Source organism: Apteryx mantelli, chromosome 2, assembly GCF_036417845.1.
Source record: "Apteryx mantelli isolate bAptMan1 chromosome 2, bAptMan1.hap1, whole genome shotgun sequence".
Classification (NCBI taxonomy): domain Eukaryota; kingdom Metazoa; phylum Chordata; class Aves; order Apterygiformes; family Apterygidae; genus Apteryx; species Apteryx mantelli.
Window position 1 is genome coordinate 162,730,964 of NC_089979.1, and position 26,884 is coordinate 162,757,847.

Below are 26,884 nucleotides of genomic sequence, written 5' to 3' on the forward strand. Positions count from 1 at the left end.
CTGGCAGGAAGAATTTGTCAGCTAAATTTCTCAAGTGGCCCTGGAAAAGGGACCACACATAAAAATACAAAAATTCTGCTTTCACGTTCTGACTTGAGGGCAGGAGGGATGAAAGAAAAGGAAATCCCTTCTGTCCCAAAATCTTCCATTTGCTTTAACCTTGAGCATGTGAATCACCTCTTCATCTCTCAGTGATCCAATATTCAGTCCATACAGGAACATAACATTTGTCCTTTTAGTACACGAACCTCAAACTGTAGCACTGAGGCTTATAAACCTATTTATTTTTGTAAAACTGAAATGAGATATGGATCCAGGAAGAAGGTTAGCCAGGTAATATATAAACAGATGTTATTGGTGTTCAGTCTTCCATGGATGGCTTTGAGTCACTTGTCTAGGCAAGCCTTGTCTTGGAAAACTGCAGCTAAAGCAACCACAGGCAGCTACATAAAGGCCATTGGGATGCTGGCTGGGCTGGCTTTCAGGTGAGATGTCATCCAGAGCCTGACACGATATCTGAATCATTATTGACTGGAGTGGATGTTGGCCTGGGCCCTGGGGAAGGAAAGCCCAGTCTGGAAATGCACTGCTAATACCTCTGGGGTGTTAGGAAAAAGCAACAAAACCCAAAGTCCCTGTAGACAGCGCTCTGGCCATGCAACTCCGTGCTGCACTCCTGTCAATGTTACAGGCTGGCCTGGATCAGTCTTTGGGCAGGACACCTGTTAGGAGCAGAAGAAGAAAGGGGAATAGTTATTATTCTTGCCTAAAAATAAGCAAATTATTAAGCTCCATACTAATTATAGATATAGTCCCAGTTGGTGGTTGCTTCCTTCCATGACTTTGAAATCAAACATTTGAAATGGAATACAACAGGCAGTTTTAGGTGGTTAATTTTCTTCTCCTAATTCCCTTCTGCTTCTCTTGCCTTCCTCCTGCCCTAGAGAAAATAAATCAAGATAGCACTGTATCTACCAATATTTAAGATGTTGTCATTGTATTACACAATTAAAAGTCTGACTTAACAGTCTAGCTTCTAAAAGCAATGAAATATTTTGTTGCAAAGTTCAAGTTCAAGATATTTCCCATATTCTTTTCCAGGAATATGCTTTTATATGTGCAGGAAGATTGCTCTTAAAATTTGAGTGCCGATAAAAATGGTCAGCCTGTGAGCTATACTGAGGGTCCTAAGAGAGGTAATCAGACTGTAACACCAAAGAGTAAATTCTGTAGAGAAAAACATTGTGCAAAAGCTTTAGCTGAAGTGAAAGAGCTTATTACCCATGGCAGTGTGCTGTCAGAGTTTCAGCAGGAGGTCCCCAAGGAAAGGTTTGCCTGAAGTTTCTTAAATTTTCATATTCCAGTCCCATTAGAGTGGAAGCCTGAGGGACCAGGAAATTTGTTTTCAAAATGAAGTAAAAAAACCTTCTTTGCATTGAAGAAAGAGAGGCAGTGGTCCTGAAGAAACAAATATATTAAGCTGTACTTGGTTGGAAATGTTTATTCTGTTTCTGGACATTATAATTGGTGTATTATGCCACATTCTCAATGTTTTCACTTCAAATGCTAGGGGAGGGTGGTCCAGGAATATTTTGGAGATGTGATTCCTCCTTTTTTTTTCCTTCCAGAATATCTGACAGTTTATGCATTCTTGAAAAACTGCTGCTAATAATGCATTCATATAATAATAAACACATTCTAAAATAAATAAATAAAATTCTCTTTTCAGAATATTTTCATGAACTGTAGGGGTGGATTGTCCTTGGCAGGAGCATGGTGGAAGTATGCAACAGAAAGGGGAAGGCTGGAGGACTTTATGGAGTGGTTTGCATAGCCCTCAACCTCTAGTTATTGATTGAAATCCAAAGGTACTGTTTGTCATGCTTACTCCTGGTGCCTGGCCAAATTCTAATTTAGGTTTTTATATGATGCCTATCTAATATTGTATTATTATCGTTATATTATAATCACACCTAAGCTGTACTTTGTAATGTATAACGTTCTGTACAAAGGTGATATCGCTGAATAGCGTATAGTCTAAAGAAGTAACAAGCAACAACAGCAAAATGGGAGGGAAGAAATTAAAGATGTGAGACAAAAGATCCCGTACACAGAAAAGTTAGGAGAACAACTATTAATGAATTTTCCTTTTCCATAATAGGTACAAATAAGGAACAGCTGTTGCCGTTCCTTCTTGTTACTGTTACTACTGCATTTCGCTGCAGAGGTGGCTGCACGGCCTGGTGTGGAAGAGGTCATTCTGGCTGATAAGTCTGTAGAAGCAAGTGATAAAACCTGCCAGATTGAAACACAGTGTTTTGCCAAGGGCCATGCAGCAAGTCAGCTTACAAGTTGGGAGAGGGACCTGAGGCCACCACCAGCCTCCTGCTCTGATGCCCAGTTCTGCTCTGGTTGGAAAATCTGTATAGACTCAGAAATGCTAGAAAGAGAAGGAAAAGTCATTTTATCAAGCACATAAGAACATGCTTTAAGTTACTGAATGTTGCCTAAGAAACAAGATTTCAGCCCCCAACCTTCAAAACAGACAATCCTGCTGTTTATGGGACTTGTTCCTGTTCAGAAGCTAATCTAGTGCTGACAGCTGTGAGAAAGCAGTTGGGTGCTTACGGTGTGATTTCTGTAAGCTCCAGCAGGTTTTCAGACATACATTATCCAATAGAGTACTGTAACATAGGGATTAAAACAGGCACAATATAACAAAGTGGTATTTTGTGGTATGGAAATGGCGTTGCCATGAATGTTTGGAGAAAGTTGGATCATTTTGATCCATTTTTTAGATTGGTATGACACAACTTAGCATTCTGGTTGCAGCCTTGAGTATTTTTGCGGCATAATTATGTTTTTGGTTAGAAGCGATGATAGATATGAAACTGGGATATTGCCACCTACTTCTGGTTTTCTCTAGGGCTGTTTCTTCAGCTGTACTGCTTGATTTTACTAATCTGAGTTGCAGCTGGAAGTGAATCTCAGATGTCTACAAGCTAATAAAGTCAATGAAAACGTTCTTGATGGGATTTTAATATTGGCACACCTTGTAATCATAAATACTATCCTGGGAGAATTAAAATAAGTGCCAGGAGGTTGCCCATAAAATAATCAAGCAGGATAACTGGATTATGTCTGTAGATAATGAGCAGTAGCTGTTGAGTCGTAAATTAAAAATGGTGACGCTTAAAAGACAGACGTCCTTGTGAGTGGAAAATGAAAAGGCTGGACAACTTGGTAAGGTTAGTACATTATTTGCCAGTTCACAAAAACTGGCAGAGTTGTCCCAGATTTGGTGCAGTAAACAATAAATGATAGACAAATAAAGATCAGGGATGTTAAAAGGGAATTGCAAAGGGAAAACGCTCAGCTAGACATCCAGGCAGTGAAACCAATTGATCCAAAATGCTCCTGACACCCTGCCAGTCCCCATGCCCCTGCTAATTTGAGAGGGTTCACGGTCTCGCTTTCAGGCTCAGCTCCTCAGGAAGACCCTGGCAGGACAACTGTTAATATGGCAGTGTGCCTCGTCCTTAGGTAGGAGGACAGGGTTTGAGCTCCCGGCAGAGGAGAGCCTTTAACCGTGGTTTCTCGCAGGTCTGGGGAGAGCTTTCGCTCCTGAATCGTGTAACGAAAGGGAGCAGATGCAGCTCCCGGCAGCTTTTGCAGCTAAGCAGCAGCCGCGGCTGCCTTGCGTGCGGGTCGGGGGCACGTGCACACGTGATGTTTATTGAATTGAGCCCCGTCGGCGTGATAACGCTGTGTCAGGCTGCTTTGCAGAACGCAGCAGGCTGGGGGCTTGAGGGGCTCCCCCCGCTGCGATGAGGCCGTTTGGGACACGTCTGGAAGCCCAGGCATCCGTTGACGGGGACTTTGGTGTTAGGAATCAAACAAGTAATGCTTCATTTGTGGGTTCTCACTGTTGTAGCGGCTGTTTTATTTATGGGTTTAGGCCAAAGTCTTGTCAAATGCACAAAGTAAAAATAAAAGAAAAAGAGAGAAATAGAATTCCTCTATTTTCTTGCCGTTTCATGAAAACGCTCCAAGTACATTTTAAGAAGTTGATTAAACCCTTCTCAAACAAACCTAGGCAAGATCTGATTGAGAGGAGAGATCAGACAGCATTCTGCAGGCTCAGGCCTTCAGGGGCATGCCAGAGTTTATACAAGTTGTGGCTAGGAATAGCACAGGGATATCCTGCCAGCCTTCATCACAAAGCCATCTTTCATCCCTTAAAATGTAGATGTAATACGGAGTACAGACCATGGAAGATGGGAAGGCCTAAAAATATTCCCATGTGACATTAGCTTTTTTATATATCTATATATAGCTGTGTATATTTTTAGATATGTATACATATTCACACACACATAATTACTCCTATTGATCAGGATCAGGGTTTGAGTAAGATGAATCCAGTGGTAGTTTACGCCCTTTTCTTTGCTGATGCTTCTCCTTATAGATTATTTCATGAATCTTCTAAGCAAAGGAAAAAAAAAAAACTTTGTTAAGCTTGAGTGATTGCTTTCTGTGCAATGACCTCTCACCTTTGCAAAAACAACAAGCACTAAAGAAATGAGCAGAAACTTTTCTTCTGCAAGGATCATTTGTACTTGTATTTTTATTTCACGTTGTTGGTGGTTGTTTATTCATTGGGTTCTTTAAAACTAAATTGCATTGACTTTTCTTTAGGCAAATTTTGTTTCTAGGATGTATTTAGAAAGCCTGTGGTCAAAAACTTTGAGCGCACACTTTTCTTTCGGGTGTGGGTAGATTATATTTAATTATTACTGAAATGGTAAAAATAGGAAGTAAAACCTACGCTGTGTGTGTGTGCCCTTGTTTGTTTCTTATTTTGTTTTATTTTTTGCAAATAAGTCCCTGTGGTGGAAATCAAACATTTCTTCTTAAAATAACTGCACCCTCACCAGGTGCTCCATATATCCAGAGTTGCTATTTGCCCATTAAATAAACACTGAATTTTTATTGGAAACAGCATCTTTTTCAGAGCTCCTTACAAGGAGGCTTCGACTGTGCTAGTGGATGCCGCAATACAAGAGCAGGCCTTTGCCTGCAAGCCTCTTGCATCCTTTTGGGCAGCAAATGCGACTCTGATGAGGGCCCTGAGCTTCGGCCTCAGGACCCCGGCCCTTGCCCGGCTCCCGGCACCTTCCCGTGGGGCTGCTCCGCTGTGCCTTCCTGGAGCACCCGTCCCTGAGCGCTGGGCATCCCGCTGATGCTGCAGGGGTAGAGGAAACAACCTTCGCCAAAGAAGAGGTTATTGATCGTTTTCAGAAACGCAGGATTCGAGAGCACTGGGTGAAGGTGGTCAAGGGGAGGCTAAGCCCGACCCCGACTGCACGCTGACCTTCACGGGGAAGGCGTCCCTCTGCACCGGCAGGGCCGGCGGAGGTCGTGCCTGCAGCACAGCACCTGGGGACCCAGCACCCGGCCTTTCCCCTCCCGCCGGAGAGCCAGTTTCTGAAGCAGGCTCCTTAGCTTCGCATCCTCGTCACGGTGCTTTTACACAGACTGTCCTTCCGATATCCCTCTTTTGGATAAGGCAGGCTTGCTCTCAGACAGCTAAATTGCCTGTCCGTATTCCAGAAAGTCCCTGCTATCACCTGTAGTTACAATTTAAAAATGTGGCTGCTCTTTGCTATACAAGTAGCATATACCATGGCGATAATTATTCATAAAGAATTCGTGCCAGTCTGCAAATGTCCATGTTGCTCATACCCACTATACCCAGCCCCCAATGCCAGCGTGTCTCTGTAAATCAAAATGAGTGGGTAAACCGGTTTACCTTATTTTCATTAAAATGGTACATACATTTACCCTATTCTTTATGGTGAATTTGTGGCTATATGTAGGGTTTCTATTACATAATGGTATACATTTAAAAGTATTTATTTTCTTGCAACACTGACCTACTTTGAATGATGCAGGGTGGCATTACCTCCATTTTTTCAACAGTCACTTGATACCAGTAGAGATCTTTGTTCTTCAGCTTCTAAACCCTTGGTGACATTATAACTGCTCATTACTGTATTTAAGTACTGTATTTAAGCAGCTGCTTTATCCTTTTCTAGGTGGCCTCTGATTTCAGTTCAAAGTTAATGGTTACTATTTATTACATACTTAAAAGTTGCATGCAGTGTAGTTGGTATGTGCAGAGAGTGCTTTGGAAAACACAGAATCCCCAATAGGAAGAACAGGCAGTTCCTAGCCAGGCTGTGCAAATGTGTAAGTATGTGGGTAACTTACCTGTGCCCTGGAGTTACGGGGACAACTTAGATGAAATAATTCAGCATGCAGCATGGCTAAGTCCTAGGATGGGTGTTAATAGTCATGAGGTTCAAACAAAATAAAGCAGGCTGCGCACCCTGCAGAAGCATCTTAGTTCCTGAATAGCTCCGCTGTTAAGTTATTGTAGTGGGATGTTGTCTTTTTGGTAAATTATTGGTGCTCTCCAGAGAGCTGCAGATGTGCTGCGTCATTTTAGACTCCCAGCCACAAACTGTAGACCAGTCTTGAAGGCTTTAGACAGTTCAGGTATGGCTCTTCAGAAACTATTTTAGATGGAGCTAATCACCATCATCTTTTTCTCCGTGCTGCCTCCTTGTCCCACCCCCTTCCCTGGTTCTTTTGGCGCTGACTGCTCCAGCCCTGCTGCTGCCACAACCCTGCGGGACAGCGGGGCACGTTGCTGTGGGAGGTAGCACGAGGCAGCCAAGGGGGCTGAGCAGCGAAGGAGGCAGCAGTAGAGCTGAGGCATCTCTTCATCCATGCTGACGTCGCTATATCCTCATGGAAGCACTGGTCCTTGGCAGCTCCTGTTCCAGTATGTGAGTTTGGTTAATAAGTCGAGCAGAGCTCACTAGCTTGGTCTCTGCTCCAGGCCTCATCTTTCACATTGCTGTGTCCTACCAGCGAAGGCATCTGTCACTAGCTGGAGAGTGATATTGCGGAGTAGTTTTTAATAGATCCCCATGAAGAGCCTTGGGTAATATACATGCAAATATACAGGGATTTTACACTGAAGCCCATGGTAGGAGCTCTTACTGTTAAAGCCATAAAATGTTCACCCATTTCTATATGCAGCAGTATCATCCTTCTGTTGCCTTGTGGGATTATTTCTGTTTATGGCGAGGACTGAACATAAAGGATGTTTCTCAGCTAAGCCTCTAAGGTGTACAGTAGAGGTAGGGTAAGAGATGTCCCCTGTCTTTCAGGACTTCTAAAATTAAGTATTTTTTAGAGAAGGAAAGTGCTAGACCCTCTGAGCAGGCCTATGCAGCACAGTTCAGGTCATCCTGATTCAGCAGTTGCTAGCAATGAGTTCTGAACAACTCCGATTCCAAAAAACCCCAAACATCATTGACACCAGTAAGCATCACAGCACCGCTGAACATCTCCAGCAAGGGTGAGTGACGTATCCAGGGGCTCTGTGGAAATGGCGAGGTTATCTTTCTCCTTTCACTGAGTGTCCTACATTGATTTTGCTTTCTGATTTAATCTTCCTCAGAGATCAGGATATCTCTGAGAGACTTAACTTCTATTGTACAAGATTACAGTCCAAAGTGTCAGTCCTTCACTCCTTGAGTTATGGACTCCGTGTCCCAGCCCAACCCTTATAATTCTCCCCTGTCACTCAAAGACCTCTGCTGACCCTGTCTATAGAGCAGCTCTGCTCTGGCACTTCTCCAGGAGTGCCTCCAGCCTCATCCCCCATCCCCTCCCACCGTGGTAGGACAGGGACTGTATCTGCCTGTCCTCGTAGCTGGATACATGGGGACAAGTGGCAGGTGGGAAAGGCAGTGGGAGCAGGGCACAAAGCTCATGTTGCTTAAACTCCAATACCGTATGAACACTTAATCATTTCGGTATCATTAGGGTTTGGGTATATTTGTAAACCCTGAGAATATACCTAACTGCTTTAGTCCTGCTGACAGGCGAGGCGGATTAATTTGAGCAGGTACCACCTGAATGCAGCTATCCTGCTTCTGGTACCTGAGCTAGTCGAGGCGTCTCCGTAGTGTGCTGCAGTCTGCCGTCGCTGCGGAGGCTGGCAGGGTGCTCTCTCCCCCGGGAGAGGTGGGCACTTACTCGCTGAGTTTTGGTGTTTCTCACATGGATGCTCTGCTCCTGGCTTGTCAACAGTGAGTCATGAATTCCAGCTATTCGGTTCACTGCTTGGTAGATCACGCTGAAAAATTACAAAGAGAAAACTGTGACTGCTCGAAGTGAATAAAGGGATGAACTATGGATTTTGTTTTGCAGGAGATATTTCTCTCTGTTCCTCTCTTGCTATTTTGTCCTCTCCCTGCCACCCTAATTTCTAGTCTTGCTTGATTTTGGGGCACGAACTCTATAGTTCATCCCCACCTTTTTCTCTTGGGGTGTTGGGGATTAAGACTTTTTTCCGGTACTCCTTTATTCCAGCTCTTGCAGATCACATCTGTCCTTTTCCAAACACTGTTCTTGAGAGGCTGCTTTGGGTATCCTACTCAGAGCAGGTGTCATTTATGGTGCTCCTCAGGAGTTTTCTCCTTCCCTCTCCAGCATCTCTCCCCACTCTGTCTTCCCCTTGGGCATTGCAAGTTTTCCAAGCTCTGCCATGGCTTTTCCTGACTTTCAAGGAGGTGCTCCTCTTACCTGAGCTTGTCCCGAGTGGGCTGGCTTCCTGGCTTCAGGCTGCCACAGTGCGCATCAGTACCGCGTGTTGCTTTTGGTTGCTACTCCCTGTGCTCAGGAGCTGTTTGCAGGCATGAGCTATATGGCAGCCATGGATATGATAACTGTGGTCTTTGAAAGAAATGGAAAGAAATTTTCTTAAATCCTCAGTGGGCAAGAACGAATGCCCTGCCATGCCAAGCAGGGCACTGGCTCACAGTGTACCTCCGTAATCGTTACATGCTGCCATGTTTCTGAGTGGTATCTTGCTTTCCAGACAGCAGCTCCACTGATTTCAAGGGTCTGCTTGCTTAGCAAGTGCGAGTAAATATAATGGAAGAAGGCCCTATCTACTCATCTAATTTATGTTGTACTGACAAAACCACTAAATCTGTGTGAAAATTATACAATATAAATAAAACCAACCAATAGCAAGACATTCTGAGTCTCCTCTGAGGAATCGTGCAAGGTGGCTGTGCTACCAGTTTGAAATCTTTGGGACTTCGGGCTCGTACTTAGACCAAAATGAAGAAGAAATAGAGTAGGTGTTTTGGAATAAAATGACTAAACCCTATAGGAAGTCATTGAATGTAATTGAGGATCTGGGTCAGGACTGTGGATCCCACAACTCACTAAGTGGTCAGCACATAGCAGCCTCTGTGAACCTGAATCCTTAAATTTTTCTGGCTTTCAAATGGAAAAACAAGATCTAGCTGGTACAACACTGACTCTGTTTCAGTTAGTTTCTTAGGTTTATATTGGTAAGAATGTGCTAGTTATGAATCTGCTTTCTCTACATTTTGATTTTTGGACCATATGCCAGTGTTTGATTGATTCACTGTAGAAGGTGCAAGTGGCTTTTCGTGATTTTTCCTCCACAGTGTTACTGCCCTGTAAAATGTGAAAATCATATAATCATTCCAAATATGTTAATGTTCTAGAAGTGCTTTAAAATGAAATCTTTTTTAAAGATATGTATTTATAATACAAGCAATGACTGATGGGCTTTAAGCACAAAGACTTAAGAATGTGAAGAAAGTTTTAAAGATCTAAAAAATATATTTGAATGCTTATACCTGTTAGAAATTATTGTTGTGTGGAAAGTTGATTATATAAAGCATTTTCGGAAGGCTTATCAATTGCCCTTAATATGTCAGGAAACGTCTGGAATTTTGGACCCATATTCCTGCAGACTCTTAGAACAAGTGATTAAAGTACAGTCGTAACCATGATTTAATGAGATTATCTGGACAATTTCTCATGTTGCATACAGTTGTGCAATATGTTCTCCCCTAACTCGCTGCTGCTCTTTGTCATGGAGGCTGCTGCATTTCAGTTATTTACATGCAAAGCATCAGTATTTCAGATTGGAGCATGTGCACCTGAAACCACTGTGTAAAACAAATTATTTGTCCAGAAATCTTTTTTTTTTTTTTCCTCAGATCTTACCTAGTTACCTAACCAGCCACATCTGAGCACAGGCATTTGATCAGAGAATATTTCAGCTATAAGACAGGTGTTAATGAATTAATACAGTGTACATAAATGTCTACATGAACGTGATTTGCACCCCCCATGCCTGTAGATTCAAGAGTAGCTTGGGGTTCTCCGGCATGACACATGCTGTGTAAGTGTGAGTGGTCATTAAATAATGGTAAGAAATAATAATAGAAAACCTGCCTTTTTTTCATCCCAGAAGGGCGAAAGAAAATGGCAAATGATTAACTGTTTTTCATGGATGTCAGAAACTGGACAGAATCCAAAAACTCTTTCAGTGAATATTTCTGAAATGGTATTTAAACCATTAACTCTGCTGCTTATCTGAGATGGAGTTGTGCAATCTGTTTCTCTTACTTCATATTCTTTATCCAAAGGTGGGGGAGGAAAAGGCATGTTTTCAAGGTAGAGTTTGTGCCAGATCCGACTCTGAGACTCAAATCAGTGTTGAAGATTAAAAGGAAAACCCGTAATAGGTCTGCGTGTTTCTTTTAATTGCCTACGTGAGACTGAGTCCCATGAGTGGTTTGAAAAGGAATGATCTGGGGCTATGAGACATTTTCCTGGCTGTTAATACCCATTTTATTTTATCTTATCTGTAATCAAAATAGTCATCCTTTCAAGTTACTTATCATGGAAGCATTTGAGCTGAACCTTGTTTTGTGGGCTGTTTTTTTAGGAGAACCTCTTTTATTCCAAGAAGAAAAAGTCTTTGTAGGTCAGCCACAGATGTCTTCCTTTCTCCTATAGCTCAAGCAGGAGAGACACAAGTGTGTTTCACTTGCCCCAGCTGGTTAACCAGTTTCTCTGGTACCACCAAAACAGATTTATAAAAAGAAATTTGTTTTTTTCCCAAAGTATTTGTATGTTCTGCATGCTTAAAATATTTATTTACCTAGGGAAAAAACCTTCTAAATGTGAAATATTTGTTCGTCTCCGTCACCCGTATTAAAAAAAGGCTGTTACTGAGTTGGTCTTAGAATGGTGCAAGTAATTCCTGCCATGAGAGAGTGAACAATATGTGCCATTTGCTGCTTTTCTGCTGGGGAAGGAGTTGTTTTATCGCCTGGGAGAGCACTTTGCGCTCCGAGGGGAACTGAGGACAGCGGGCACTTTCCCGGCCGCGCATGCGCGAGGCATCAGTGGGACTGCGGCTCTGGCGCTGGCAAAGAGAGAAATCTGCCCGGCTTCGGGGATATTTATTATTTGCTTTAGACAGAATTAAGGGCAGTATTGGTTGGGCCCAGTTGCAGATGATTGCGGGCTCCTGCGATGGGTTGTGCTGAGCTGCGAGTGCGTCACGCATGTTGTGGGCGATGCATGCGCCAAGCCAGTTGCGCCGCTTCAGTTAGAAAGTGGTAGCCATTAATTAAAGAAAACTTCAGTACATCCTCGAGGGTGTTATTTGGAAATGGCCAAGAAGGGGCTGGCAATGCTTCACGGCTCCGTGTTTGTCTACCTGTTTCTCCAAATAGGTGTCTGTTCGTTACCCAAGGATTTTGATGCCTTTTGTTAAAAGAGTGGAAGCTGCAAGTATGATCTTCCTGTCTTTTGCCTTAACGTTAGCTTGTTCTGCAGAGATGACCCCATCTGTGGCAGACTATGATAGCGTCTTGGCCATAGATATGGCCCTGCGGTGTGGGGTTTGTTTCTTTTCCAGTAAAAGACACTTTATGAGATTGTTTGGCGGCATAATCAAAGCTGAATGTTATTATAAAGAGGGATTTTTCAAAGAATTCCTGCCAAAGAAGAAAACTCAAGAAATCCCCTCTCTCCCTCAGCTCGTTTGGAGAGTTTGCATTGCTGTGCTAGCATATGTTTTTGTTCATGCAATAGGCGGCCTTCTTGGATTTTCAAAATCTGGTTAATCTGTACTATTATCTTTATTTTTAATGGTGATGTTCTCCTTTGTGTTTAGCCAACACATTCTCCCAGTGAGGTCTTTATAGTAAATTCCAAAGTCGATTAAGCCTCGCTGTGTTCGTGTTGCAGATGGGAGAACTTCAGTGCAGAGAAATAATGTGACTTTTGTGCAGATACAGCATGGACTCGTAGTTAAGCTGGGCACGGAGGTGTTACAGTGCAGCAGACAGGCTTTTTGAAATGCATCTGCTGCTCCGCGCTGCCTTCCCTGAAGTATTAGATTATGATGCAGATGCAGCCTCAGTTATTTGAAACTTCTGCTCTTGAAAATAGGATCCCTGTTCCTCTGATTGCATTGAAAATGTCTGTGGTTGTTTGAACTCCCCGACTTCCCCAGGGGACCCACGGCGTGTAGCTAGTGCACCCCAAGGTGCTTAGCTACCTGCCTGGATAACACGCGTGCTGCCGGTCCCCTTTGGGGCCGTGCGGCAGGTTGCTGCATTCTTGCAATCGAATCGTTCGGTGTCTAACGCATTTTTGGCACGCAGCCTGCAGCAAGAGGGAAGACTGTCGCCTGCGCTCTCCGGAGTTACCTAGCGCTGCCTGCCATCCCCGCGCCCGCCGCCGCCGCCGCGCCGGGAGCCAAGCGCGCGCCCGGCCCCGGGCCCATCTGTTGCAGCCTCGGCTGCAGGAGCAGAGCCTGAAACGTGAAAATCCGCCTGCCTGTAGGGAAAAAGCTCCGTGTGCAGTTCTTCAATGGACGTCTCCGGCCAGACTGCAGGATTTTTCAGAGCTGTAAGTCGGCGTGCATCTCGATCGTCTGTGGGTTTCCTCAGTTTTGATTTTTTTTCTTTTTTTTTTTTTTTAAGAGACTCGTAAAGGGAGTAGGTTTTGCATTCGTTTAGGTGGAGAAGCCTGAGCGCGCTGCAGGACTCTGCTGAGAAGCAGGCATTCTTCAGGCTCCGTAAGAAATGCATGGTTCGGGGGTATTTTGTTTTCTCATCTTGTTTTGTCTCTTTTGTATGCATGGCTGGCACAGGGTTGTTGTCCTGTTTTCACAGCATTTAATTACAATAGATATTCCAAGGCTGAACAAAATGTTCTTTTATCTAGTTAAAGAATGTAGCTGGGTTTTTTTTTTCCTTGCATAACTTTTTCTTAGTGTTTTGGAAAGAGAGATTATCTTTTTGGGGTGTTTATTTAATTTCAGCCTAAAACCATCTGGTCTCTGCATCCTGCAATGCCTGTTTTCTCATACTGATCTGCTGTGCAACTAATTGCTGTGGCTAGTCCTTGCAAACCAAAAATCCCGTTTTGCTGGGCAGCTTGTTGATCGGAAGCCTTATTTTGTTATTTGCCTTTCTTTATTTTGATATTTGATGAAAATTGCTCTGGATAAAGATGCATATTGCAGGCTTCATGTGCTTCTCTCCCATTTTTCTGCTACCAGGCTAAATGCTGAGCACACACCGGTTTGCACTGCAATTAATGGGCCTGTGAGATAACGAATGCCCGATGGGGGCAATGCTGGCCCTTTCCTAGGGGCGAACCCGAAGCGGCAGGTTTAAAGGTGCCCTGTCAGTGGGGTGGTGGAAGGAGGCTGGTGAATAGCAACTGGGATCCTGCCTGGAATAGGGTAAAAGGTATTTTGCCAGCTCCTGTGTGTTTTGCTTGTTGGTCGCTGCTTCTGCTAGAGGCCACAATTTCTGGTGCAGGGCAGGTTAGGAGAGACTGAGGTTATCTGCCCTTGGGGAACGTGGCCCGATAGCTGTATCCCCTCTATGGGGCAAACGGTCCAAATCTGAGAGGGGCTCTAAAACAGAGGTTGAACTGACTCAGGGCACCCTTGAGAGGAGAGAAATCTGAAGTTGCTGAAATTGGGAGTTTGGAGGCCAAGAGCATCTGCGAGAAGAGGAAATGACTGGAAGGAGGATGAAACGGGTCGTGTTGACATTGGGCCAAACCCTTGTGTTTCAAAATGCCGACCCGATCAAAAGGGAGGCAGCAGGAAACCCAGAGAAAAAGGATTCGGTTGCACTTCGGTTTTCTCCAGGGTTTACTGAGTGGAATGAAAATATATTTATTTTGAAAAATGGTGGGTTTTTTTTTTTAGCATTTATTTCAAACTGTGGCAATCTGTACTAGGATGTTTTGCAGTCATCAAGAAGAAATTAGGCGAATAAAGAGCAATATTGGTGTAAAGCTTTAAAGGTAAACCATGGAGTGGGTGAAAATCACCTTGAACCTGAGTTTGCTTCAGGCAGCAAATGGGTTTCCCAGCAGGAAGAGAAAATCCTGGTGTCATCTTAGCATGTTTGACTAGCCAGATAAGTCCAGTGACTAGCTGATTCAGAGTCAAGAAATATTTAATCATTTAAAGTCAAGAGAATTAGTGGGAAAACTGTGAGAGCTTGCTGTCATGTATGTATACACACAATATATGATTATATGTGTTTATCATATGTATTCTGCTATATGAGAGCATGTTCTATATATGTGTAGAAGTGAAGATTCCCCGTGGGAAGATGAGATCTAGCAGCTCTGTATTCCTGGAGGAGATAGTCACCAGTGACATCTGTTTTTGTTTCTCACTGTAGGTACTAATACTTTTGTTTAAAGAACTGATACACCGTTTGATAAACTTACCCTCTTCTTCTGATATAAGAGATACTTTCCTAATCAGCGTTTAACTACTTGTAATGTCTGACCGTGTGCAATTTTAAGTCCAATTTCCATCCTATTGGAGCTTGAAACAAGCATGAATAAAACTTGGATTTAAATGCATACTAAAAGCTATACAGCTTTTTAATGGATAGCGATACAAATTATCATTTTTGGGGTGAGAAAAAAATAACCAATATATTTTAAGGGGCATGTTACTTGCATAAACTTAATTTTTGATAGTGAGGAAAAATCAGTGTTTTTCTATGAAAACAAAAATAGCCAAACAAGAATAAAAAATACTCTTCTGCCTCAAAATTTCCTGCTCATGGACTTAATTCACCATGAGAAATACTGGTTTGGTTCTCTCTTGCTTGGGTTAGTTTTCTGCTCGGGTGAGTGTTTCTTTTCTGCGAGGTGCCTGGTGAAGCCCCTTGGCGCTGTGGGTGTCTGAGCCTCGGGCGAGGTGCGTTTTTGATGCCGCGTGAAGGGTTTGGGTTGCCTGCCGCAGGGCTCGGAGCGACACCCCCTTGTAAAACGGCCTCTCCTGCCTTGGGCTCGTGGTCGGTCCATCCGTCGCCGTGGCCAAAGTGCCCTGCTCGCTTGGAAATGTTTCCTGCATGCTCCGAGCAAGATAAAAGTCTTTTCAACACATTTTAATGTACAAACTGCTGGCCAAATCAAATACAGATTTGCCTGTTTCAGCTGACCTATACGTGCTGCGTTTCTGAACCAATGCCCCAGGCGTAAATGATTTTCAGCAACGTGTATATGTAGATATCCAGCTTGAGTTTTAAACTGGATTTACCTGAATATAAGTTTGTTTGCTTGTCTGTTCTTGATGGCATATTCATATAGGCCCACTGTAATCATCGATGCTTAAAAGGGTACATAGTAGATGGTTAAAATTAGACTGTTATTAAAGGAGCCAGAAGTAAATGTGGCTGTTCATAATTTTTTTTTTCTTGAACTAAACTAGGCACAATTTCTGGGGAAAAAATCCCCAGTGTATACCAATAAAAGCTATAGCCCTTGAAAGAAGCGTACAGTTTATTTGGGGAAATATCTGCTCGAAGGTTTTAGTTTTGCCTGTGCGGTACTCGGAAAAAACTTCATGTGTGTTATTTCCGTCCTTCCCTTTCCATGTGAGAATTATTTCCAAGCTGGACCCACTGCGAAAATTTATTTTCAGGAGCGGCTATCTCAAGTGAGCGTGACGCATCCCGGTGTTGCGGCGTGCCGTTTGTCTCACTGCTCACAAGATTTTCCTGCCGGGTGAGTATTTGATCCGTCTTTGCTCCCAAGATGGTCGTTGCCTCACTTGGACATGGGGGCTCCTTCGTTTCCACTCCAGCGAGCACTCTCTCCATCAAACCGTTAACTTCCCGTGCACTGACCGAAGCTGCGTAAAGCGAATGATCATCCCAGTGACGCTAAGAAATGCCGACGGAGATGAGGGCCTCGCGGTGCTCCCCGAGTTTAAAGCTCGCTTCTGGTTGCTGCATAGACGTGCCCACAAGAGCCGTCCCATGTCTGGAGAGCTTGCCGTCTAAATAGAAGAGACAGGGGAAAGAAGTGACTTTGTGCCCGTTTTATAGGCAGCGAGGAGGGAGGAGTAGAGGGTAGGCTTCCTTTGTCCTGTCTTGAATCATCCAAAGTTTCAGCAAGTTGTCTGGCCTCTCCCTGGCGTCCCCGGACCTAGGAAGCCAGAGTGAAACGCCCCTAAGAGATGCGTGCCTTTCTCTGCCGTCTCTTACAGGAGCCTAGAAAAAAAGTGTGGGACAGATGCCGAGCATTTTAGATGGCTAAAATTAGGTGGCAGATATCCTGTCCTCGATGCCTTCCCAGAGGTCAAACGGCAAGCCAGCACAGGCAATCAAAGTCCCATCTCCTAAGTCCAACTGTGAAGTTATTCCGGACTGGATTTGCAGTTTGTAAAGCAGCTTGGATTCCCACAGGACGGAAGATGTAATGTAGTTTATTAGTTTTGCATGGCAGCACTAACTGGAAAAAATAATAACAGTACCAATTTTTTTCTCCGCAGCTCTCATCATCTCTCAACTCAAAGCCTAGGGTGGTAGCTGAAGGACATACAGGCTGAATTTAAGGCAGAGCCCTGTACTATGACTGGGACAATTTTTTCTAGATTATCTCTGAGAATTTGATCTTTCCTCTGTCCTTGGGGGTTCTTTTATATTGTCAGCTTCAGCGAAATGTACATTTAAATGAAAACATCCATGCTGAAAATTAGGGAGGAACTTACGGTGGTAAGGAGCTTTTCTTTTGGGAGAAGAAAAAAAATATAGTTTAGCCTGTGAAATAAAAAGAGGCAGTATGTTTTTAGCATATAGTGCTAAAACTGCAAGCAAAGCTATAGCAAAGCATCTGTAAACTTTGTAGGCATGAAATAGTTCTCTGTAGCTGCAGAGTGACATAGCAGAAACCCATGAAGCAGGGAATCGTCCTCACCATGTGCTTTGTGTGTTGTCTCCTTTGAACTCCCATCCAGCTCTTCAGCACGCCGAACGCAGAGCTGTCCTGTTCTTCCTTTCCTTGCCCAATTTTTCCTTTGCTTCTAAATGTTTTCTTTCTTTTTTAGTTGAGGGACTACTTGACCAGAGCAGGTTCCTCACTTCTCTAGCTTTCCAGCTGTGAGCTTCCTTCTAATTGTTAAGGATATTCATGGTTATTAACTGAAAAGAATGTAAAGAGGAGGAAACGAGCAGTGGTCTTCCTAAATGCAGTGCTCTGGAAGAATAGTTCCAGTTCAAGTATTTATGGCCGAGAGTTTCTGCCTGGTGTGAATTTCACCTTTCTTAGTCATATATGTAAAAGGCAGAACCCTGCAAGTCTTTCTCAGTTCAAGCCAGCAGTTGGAGGTTTTCAGTTCTGATTTTGTTGTGTTTTGCTGTTCCTCGAGGAAGTGATTTTCTAAATGATTTTCTGAAATCCCCCCTTTGGTCCCCTACAGAGTTGAGGGAAAATATCAAAATGCAAAATGTAGTGATTCTTTCTGTAGCTGAAGTATAGAGATGATTTAGAAAGACTCATGATGACCCTTCCTTTGAATCCCCTTCAGATTGCCCCCATGCTGTAGCATCTCAAGTATTTTCATTATGTTATGGCAAAATCATCATTTGTTTCCTGTGGTTCTGCTATTTCACCATGGCCAAAGTTATGTTTTATAGAAAATGTGTGCCTTTCTTGCCTTTCTCTGTAAATACTGTGAGATATTGTATCTCATTTATGTAAGACAAACATATAAGTACTGGAAAGCCATTCTTTTGGCACTGAATACGTGCCATCTAAAGGGTTGCATTTCCAGTCTCTTGCTACCTATAGCAGTGTGTCTTTTGGTTGTTTCTTAATGCCCTCATCATTCTAACTGACTATGTTTTCCAGGTCTGAGGTAGGTTATCTTCTGCTTTTGCCTTGGCTCTCTCAACTTTGCATGTTTCTTGGATGAAATGTTTCACCAGAGAAAGATGTTTTAGGTTGAGAACCTCGGAATAGGACTTAATAATGAGTTTGTAGCCAACAGAGTCCACGGAGCATTCATTGTTGCTCCCCAGTTTGTAGGCAGCTTGATCCTTGCAAATCATGAAAACATGAAGAAGGCAACTGAGTTCTCCATAGGTTGGATGTGTGCAGGAGCCGGCCTTGGAGAGATTGTGTGTGGATCATGGTATTAGAGAGAATATTGAGCATTTTGTTGTTTTCCTCTGTGACTTGCCTTCTCTGCTGTTCTCTGGCTTTGTCTCTCTTTTTTTTTTTAATGACATTTTGTTATTTACGCTTTAGCCTGGTTGTCCATCTGCCGTTGTAATAAACATGCTGTCAGTCACAGCACTGTGTGGTTCTTAGTGTGAAGAAGCTGACAAACCAAGGCTGTCGTGTGCATGGGGATCTTATTCATGCTTTGTTAGAGATGCCCTCGTGATGTTCTGTGGTTTACTAACTGGCTTTAGATACAGAGCAGTATTCTTCATCACAGTATTTCCATATAGCCCTGAGCGATCTGAATATTACAGATCTCAGGGGACTCCAGGGAGAACTGATAGTGTCCCACATCAGATCTGAGGACTCTCTCCAGGCTGTGGCCACCTCCTTTTCAAAGGCTGCATCACTAAACCCACATGGTGGTACTTCCTGCCAGGATATCAAGAGTCTTGGAAGAAAATTTCATTTTTTTCCATGAAGAGTGTAGGAATGTGTTCTAGCGAAATAACTCTGAAATTAAGAGAAAAACAAAAAACAATCCACAATCTCGTGACAGATTTTGTTGATGACCTCATAAGGCTTCATAAGGAAAGAGAGATTTGGTGTAGACTGCTGGAGCTTAATACCTGTCAGGGTCAGTCAGGAGGTTTAGAAATGATGAAGGCTATGCAGGAGGCTGACAGCATCCCATGATCAAGATAAGTCAGGACGAACAGGTTTTTTAAGGGAGACATCAAGGAATTATTAGTTTCATGACTCTCCTCCTCCCCTTCCCTTTGAAATTTTCAGTTTTAGCAGCTCTTTTAGGCAAAGTGGTAGCAACCCAAGCCAGGCAACCTGGGAGAGAGAGGGAGAGATGGCTTAAACAGCTATTTAGTTCTTTGTCTGTTTGGTGGTGCAGCCTTTGGAAATGCCTTTAAATGGCATGTAAGATGGTTTCGTTATGCAGACTCCTGTGCAACAGGAGCTGAGCTGAGACTGCCAAGTTTTTGATACAAGACATTGTCCCCAGATGGATGATGGTTTTCACAGATCAAGATCTAGGCTGGATTTCAGCCAGCCATAATTCCCAACTTTTCAAATTGTATCTCTACATTTCTTCCAGACAGGTCATTTGCTTTAGGTGCTTTACTTCTGTTATTTCAAGTCTGATGCTGTAGCCACCTTGACATCGAAGTGTACACAGCTGTTCCTGTACGGTCACCCAGGCAACAAAGCTGCCTCTGGGCATCCTCCTGCAGTGGACAAAATAAAGTCTCTATGTCTCATTTCCATGATCTCAAGCTCTCCAGACCAACTTGATTTTTTTTTTTAATGAATAGCCTTAAAATTAATAGAAATCAAATTGAAAGAGCCTTGTGAAGCACAAAGCTGGCTTGCCCAAATCTAACCAGCTTTGTACATCTGTTACTGCCCACTCCCATTGAGTCATACTGAGACTTAGTCACCAGCATCCTAAAGTCTCACAGTACAACTTACATCTCTCTCCAAAACACATGCTGCAGTCTAGATGGTATGGGGGAGGGAGAAAAGCAAAGCAATGAGCAACCTTCTCGTAAAGGAATAAAACAATGTAGCAAGTCTTATATTATATTATGCCTAGTATATCAAAACAATAAAAATAAAAGGACAAAAATTTTTACGTACATCAGGTATGAATCTTTCCTTGTGCAATAGTTGAGTGATTTGATATAAATCCCCCAAGGCTTCTAGATAGGATTGTTCTCAAAAATGAAAAACTTCCATTCAGTCAAAGCTACCAAGATATTCCCTCTATTCCTTAGAGTTCAGACTTTGCTTTGGATTCTGCTCATGAGCTATTAGCATAGGTAGTATATTTGCTACTCTGAGTTTTACATGGGCTTGCGATCGATAGTTATGAGTCCAAGGTTGATCTAACAAAATCTCCTGGTGCTTAGGTTAAGCTTAAAGAAACAGTTCACAACTAATGTTAAAAAGAAAGCCTTACTCTTCGCTTGGAAGGATATTTGAAGTAGTCACAGTTCAGTAATGACAGCAGAGGAGTAGACCCCAAGAGCCTCGTTAGGGTCTGATGCTGAGGAATGCAATCTTTAGCAATGCCTTGCAAGATTGGGGCTTTTGTCAGCACTCTTAGCTTAATTTGTCAGTATCTTATTTTCTTGGTTTAATTAAAGGAGCTGTAGCCCCATATTGAAAAGCTGTCTTGGTAAAGTGTCACCTCCTGCTTGGGTTATGTTGTACTAAGAGACTGTAATGTCTGGCAGGCATTTCACATCCCTAAATTTATTGCAATCTTAGCATGCATAAAGAAGACAGGGAAACAAAAATAATGTCTCTCTGGTGACACCTTCAGCAGTCAGGACTGTGTGATGCTTCTTACACTAAGACTCTGAAGTTGCTTATAGCAGAAGCCACCAGCCTTTCGGCAGAGATGGCTGATAGGGCTGCCGTGAAGCCATTCTGACCTGAATCTCCCCTGAAACATGACCAATGCATAACCACGCTCATGAGTCGGACCCACTGGCATGGGCACAGGTCTTCACACAACCAGGGATGCACTCTTGCATGATCATGTCCTGCATTTGAAGGGACGGTTGCGATGGATGGCAGCGGGGAGCTGCTCATGAAATAAATAGTCTTTTAATACCCAGCCCCGAAATGCATGGTGCTAGTGGTATGTCTGGAAGGGATATACTCGTTCAAATTATTTGTGCTTAAATGGGTGGAAAATATTTTCCAGTTCACCTGCTTTGTGTGGTGGGAGTTGCTGCTGCAAGGTAACAACACTTGAGGCCGGTTCTTCACTAGCAGTATGTAGTCAGCTGAGCAAGGAAACGCTCAGACGACATTAGTGAAATGTCTGGCTCTAACAACTGGAAATACTCACTGCACAGCAACAATACACATCTTCAAAGACTGGCTATTCTGTGAGAAGTAGTATGTTTGCTTCTGAAAAATGTGAATAATATTTAATTGTCTATGCGTTAAGATTAAAAGACAATATGAAAAATATTTTGGTCAGATTTCATCTTTAAAAAAATGTCAAAATATTTGTATCCATACAACCTTTAGCATAGGGCAGTTAAAAGTGTGTGAGTTACGCTCTTAAAAGTCACGTGTATGTATTGTTTTCTCTTGAACGGAAATACTTTAGATGTCTTCAAAAAACCACCAAACCTCTACGGTGTCAGACACAAGTCTTCATGTGAGGATCCTGTGGCTTCGACTGTAGAGCTGCAGGCCTTTTTGCATAGCTGTAAGTTTACTTTAAGGTCTCCATCCTTTCTAGGTAGCATGGCTGCATGAAAAGAAAAAGTAGTTGAATATGAGCTCTTCTTGCATTTGCAGACCAGTGTTGGCTTTTCCCTAAGGTTTCTTGGAAGGTCTAATCCAGCACATCAAGTATAAGAGGCCTTTCTCTGCCTTACCATCGCTCTGGCCTCAGAGTAGTTAGTTCTGCGGGTCAGGAGGATGTGGTCCTTGGGGCCTTGAAAAGGTCTTTCCCCCACGCTGCACACTTTGGAAACAGGTCTTTGACCTGTCAATCCCAGCAGGCCCTGGAGTGCCTTGCTGGCTCCTTGGCTTCAGCAGTTGTAGGAAAGCTTTATCAGCCTGACTGCCAAAGCAGCCTTGAAACAAAACCATAATAAAAAAGGATACCTTTAATTCTTAATATCTTGTTTACTGGATTCAAGGCTTTAGTGGCTTGTTATTTAAGCTTGCAGCCTCTGCAACAGAATTGCTGGAAAACCTCTTCTGACACCAAGGTCCCCAACTGCAGCAGCAGCCAGACCAGCGTGTCTGGGCAGGCCTTTCTGGCAGCAGCCCTCACCAGCCAGGAAAGGAGCAGTGAAACTGGCTGGAAAAGGTGAAAAATGGCTTGGCTAACCAGAGCTTGTGCCTGTTGCCATTTGGCTACGCTATGCCAGCTGGTGCGGTCACTGTCTGTATCCTAAAATACAGTTTTCCTTCCTACTCTCCAAAACAGTTCTGCGAAAGGGATGTTTATGCGACTTTGTTTTCCCAAGAAATCAAAGAACAAAAATTTTATTTTTCTTTCTTTTAAGTAAGTCTAAGCATATTGGTATAAGAGCCGTGAACGGAGTAAGAGAGGAGTCAGGGAGGAGCGAGGGCACTACATATTCATTTCTGTGGGAGCAAGGACCTCTCTTTTAGGTGTGGGGGTAACAGAATTAGTCTCATCTTTGGAGGCGAAATATTCTGAGGCTATTTTCAGGAGTAGTGTGAAGAATCAGTAACTTTCCAGGTGTCTGATTGCCCCCCAGAGAAAGAGTGAAAGAGGTGGAAGAGAAGGTGAGTACACTGGCAGACAGATTTATCCTGATTTATCCCCTGGAAAAATTAAAGCAGCAGTCAAGCCTAATAAAAAAAATAAAGTCAGTTTAGTTGCTTTTTTGTATCTGTCTACTGCTTCTATGTCTCTGCTGGAGCCATGGATAAAACTCCGTGAGTGACTGTTGTCTCTTGTGCTAACAATGAAAAATGTCATGGAAAATCAGCTGTTTAGTAGCTGTTGCGGGAGATTGCCCTTCCAGGTCAGAGACCGGTTGATAGCAGGAGCACAAAGCTATAGCTCTGCTCTATCACAGCTCTGCCAATCCTCTGGAAAAAGCAGGTATGGCTTTGATATCCCGGCAGCTGTATTCCTCAGTGAATAGAGCATGAGCTACCATGACAACTTCTTGTAAATAAAAGTCGATTGAGAACGAAATAAATCTGAAGTGACCTTGTGGCTGTAAAGTAAATCTGAACTGTACAAGAGGTCTTTTCTTCTTATTGAGGATGACAGAAGTGATATCTGGCCATTGGAGTGCACTGAGCGACGTGAAGGACCAACTGAGATTGCCATCGTCATAAAAATGTGAGGGAAAATTTCAGCGTTGCATCACTATGTTAAAGTAATCTTATATCTGACTTGGCACTAGGGTTGAATTCAGCTGCAAAAAAAGGGACCCCCAGAGATTCCCTTCTTCCTTCGGCCATAACCAAATGAGACATCAGAAGCTCTCTGAAGAAGAAGAAACATTAAATTTGAAATATCACAAAAGGCAGTTTTCAGGATTGAGAGTCTAAATCTCACTTTTGTGGCAGATCTCTCTCCCCACCCTCAGCAAAAAAGTTCTTCTCTAATACGCTTCAGTTCAGTTAACAAGTACCTTACGTACAGTAACTCCACTTCAGAAATACCATGTTGCAGGTAGGATGGTTTATCTTTTACTTGACCTGTCTCTTAGAATATTTTCCAGCAGGGCAATTGCCATTATGTTTTCCACTGTTTGGAGGATTTTCTGTCAGAGTGGGGGAAGAGGAACAGGAACATAACAGAAGAGCTAACAAAACCTTGCAAAACAGACGTCGCATAGTCTTAATTCCAAATTAGCACCACTCGGAGCTGTACTCTCTGCCAGCCTTTCTTAGTTATGGGGACTGCTATAGTCTTTGGTCTCTACAGAAGTTTTTTATCAGAGGATGTAATGCTAAAACCGACGGATAGAGGGAGGGATGCCGTTTATTCTTCAGTCAGGGCTTTGCAGTCTCAAGGGAGAATGACTCTTCCTTGTACCAGCACGGTACTGTGTGCCTTTAGCAGAAGTTTTAAAAATGTCTCTCCAGAAACACTTGATTTTCTAGGGCGCTTAATCCAAGGACAGTAAGGCAGAAGTGGAGGGTGTTAGTGGATAATACCCATGCTATGCCCGTGAGTGAGAAAGCTCAGTCTAAGAATGGCTTCATCCTAAGTTAATGGCAGAACAAACCTTCAACCTTTATCTGTTGGCATAAGATCAGAACAGCCAGATATGTGGTAAGAGCTAGGGCTGCAGCAGTGGCCAGTCAAGATGTACTGCAACACTTACGGAGCAGCTCTTATCAATTTTTTTTTTTTAAGAGGTCCTATTTTTTATAAAAAATGAGATACATTAACCATGTGCTCAGCACCTAGTCATAAATGCTGCTGGATGAAGAAGAACAGGAAGAAGAAACAAGTATCTATTTTGTATTCTGCAGAGCTACGTGTAAAGAGGAAATAAGTATCTAACATTTCCTTGCTTAACAAAGGGGTCAGAATTGAGAGAGCAGGGTTTGCAGCCTGGCCCTTGAAATATGTATTTTTTCCTTCTGTAGATGGATATCTTTGCATCTAGAATCTTGTGAAGGAATGAAAGATGGAAAAATTGTTAGGGAGTAGCCACAGCTGGGGGCTTTTTCACAGAACTGAAAGTACAATTATCTGCCTGTTTAAAATGTTCTCCAGCACAATATTGACAAAGAAAGGTCTCATGCAAAGAGGTTCTGGTATAGCTCCAGTTATTTCTGTTTATAGCTAGAGGTCTACTGTTCTGCATTTGAAGACAGAGAAAATAAATATACCTCCATGATGTATGAGAGGTACAAATTAGAATAGAATTATTGAGTGGGTTTCACGATACTTTTGATCATTAGAATACAATATTTATATATTTTTAAGCTTGGGTTTGTAGCTGACAACTGAAATTTAGGTCCTAGGAAAATAGTTATACCTACCCCTTCCTGTTTTTGAATATTTCTGTTCAAAAGAGAAGTTATGGTTCCTTTCCCAGATGTTCCAGATTTCCTGAATCGCTTAGTCAAGCCTGACCGCTAGATATAAGTGCCCCCTTAAGCCCAGTTTCTTCAGTTCAGCCTCCAGTCTTCCTGAACAGCATGTGAATTACAAAAAGTAGTAGTATAGGAACATTAATAGGAACAATAAAAATATTTCCTTGATTTATTCCATGGAAAAGGACATAGCACACATAAGGTTTCATCTTCTTCACTACCAAAGATGGGTAGAGGAAAATGTTGTTAAATCCTTTGGCTAAATTAAAGTAAACATGAGGGGATATGTTTTTGTGTAACTTTCCATTAGGCTCTTAAAATTCTTCACAGAGTTTCATCATTTAAGTCTTGTAGTAACATATGAAGTAGTAATATAGTAATTCAGTTATTAACAATGTTTATAAATGCTGTTTATAGTCAGATAGTTTTTATATGGAGTATGTAAGTCATTTTTGGTCTTTACCAATTGTAAGAATAAGCCAATTAATACAGAAGCTTTTATTTAAGACCCTGTGGTGCCTGGTTCGGCCTCAGTCAAACCTTGATAATAGTAAAACTTCAAGCCGAACAAAATGACTCTTCTCTTGGTTTTGAGATACTTGTTTACATTTGCATTTGCAAATGTTTGCAGTATGAAACACATATGTCAAAACGCGTTGGTGAGGGTGGCGTTACGTAGTTCTGCTGGTGCTTTGTAGTTTGGTCCTTTGTAGATAGTTCCCATTGAACTTGTGGAGCTTGAAGCATAATAATTTGTGATGAATACTTTAGTTTATGGCCTAACGACTCGGGGCTGGTTTGGCCAAGTGTAGCTGCTGCTTTTCTTTTCTTTTAACTTGGCATGAATTACTCCCATGTGCTTCAGTTCCAGTAATTCAATATTTTGTTCCTTATTTTTGTTGTTCATTATGTAACCAGAATATTTTCAAACACTTGTAAGGATTATGCCTGAGTTATACACATTTTTAAGCATATTTTGGATTTAGTATGATTACACAATGTGATGTGATTAGACCTGTGGCTGTTCTGAATTCTGAAAGCCTTTGGCAAGCAAGCCTTGCAACTTCTCAGCCAGTGGTAGTTTTTGATTAAACTCTATTTAATCTCAAATTAAGCCTATGTGATATTGCTATTTATAATTAAACTCTATTTAATCTCAAATTAAGCCTATGTGAAATTGCTATTTATTTATGTTTTAAACAATTTTAAATGAGATGCAGGTGTGGTGTTAGCAAAGGACTGAATCATTGCATTTAAAGGGTGATGCCTTGCATCAGAGAGATTCTACGTTAAGGAGAAAGTTTGGGATCCAAGCCTCAGTTCTTCCCCTGCAGATCTTTGGCACCCAGCATCAGGTGCTATTGGTCATCACTCAGTATCTGCTTTTTTGATCAAACTGCTGCTAAACTTGACACTTGCAAAGAAAATTTCATTATGTCTCTCTCTAAAAGTCCCAGGGTTGGAACACAAAATAGCATAAACAAAGCAGACAGCAGGAGGTGGAATATAATTGCAGTTTGTTTTTGTTAAAGATGAGCATGTGTCCTTGTCTTATGGCCTTATTTTCTTTAGTCCCACAGAATTGTGTTAGCCTAAGTTGCAAAAATGAATTGGTTATTTCCTCTCTGCCTTCTCTGTCTCTGTCTTCTCCCTCTTTGCTATATATGTTGCATATTTTCACATTGACATATTCTCATTTAGATTTTGTTTATTGCCATAAATACTCTTTAAAATAAGATTATAGTCCCCACTAAAGGCAAGATATGCCATTTGCTGAGCAAGTGCCTATATTTAGACTGTAATTTCTTGTGAATTTTTCTGTGGGATTTGGGTACCTCCCTTTGAGAGTTTTAGCACAGGACCTTCCACTCTGGCTGTCCAG

General features: G+C 42.5%; 1 protein-coding gene across 3 annotated transcripts in view; it reads left to right on the forward strand.

Moving 5' to 3' along the window:
* The window catches only part of PRKAG2 (protein kinase AMP-activated non-catalytic subunit gamma 2), a 232,793-nt gene that overhangs the window by 42,419 nt on the left and 163,490 nt on the right, over window positions 1-26,884 (forward strand). The window contains exon 1 of one of the 3 annotated variants that reach the window (XR_010883539.1): window positions 12,820-12,837. The exons of the other annotated variants lie outside the window; for them this stretch is intronic. The gene's annotated coding sequence lies outside the window, so the exon portion shown is untranslated. Of the gene's footprint in view, window positions 1-12,819; window positions 12,838-26,884 lie in introns of those variants that run through there. 3 annotated transcript variants of the gene reach the window in all.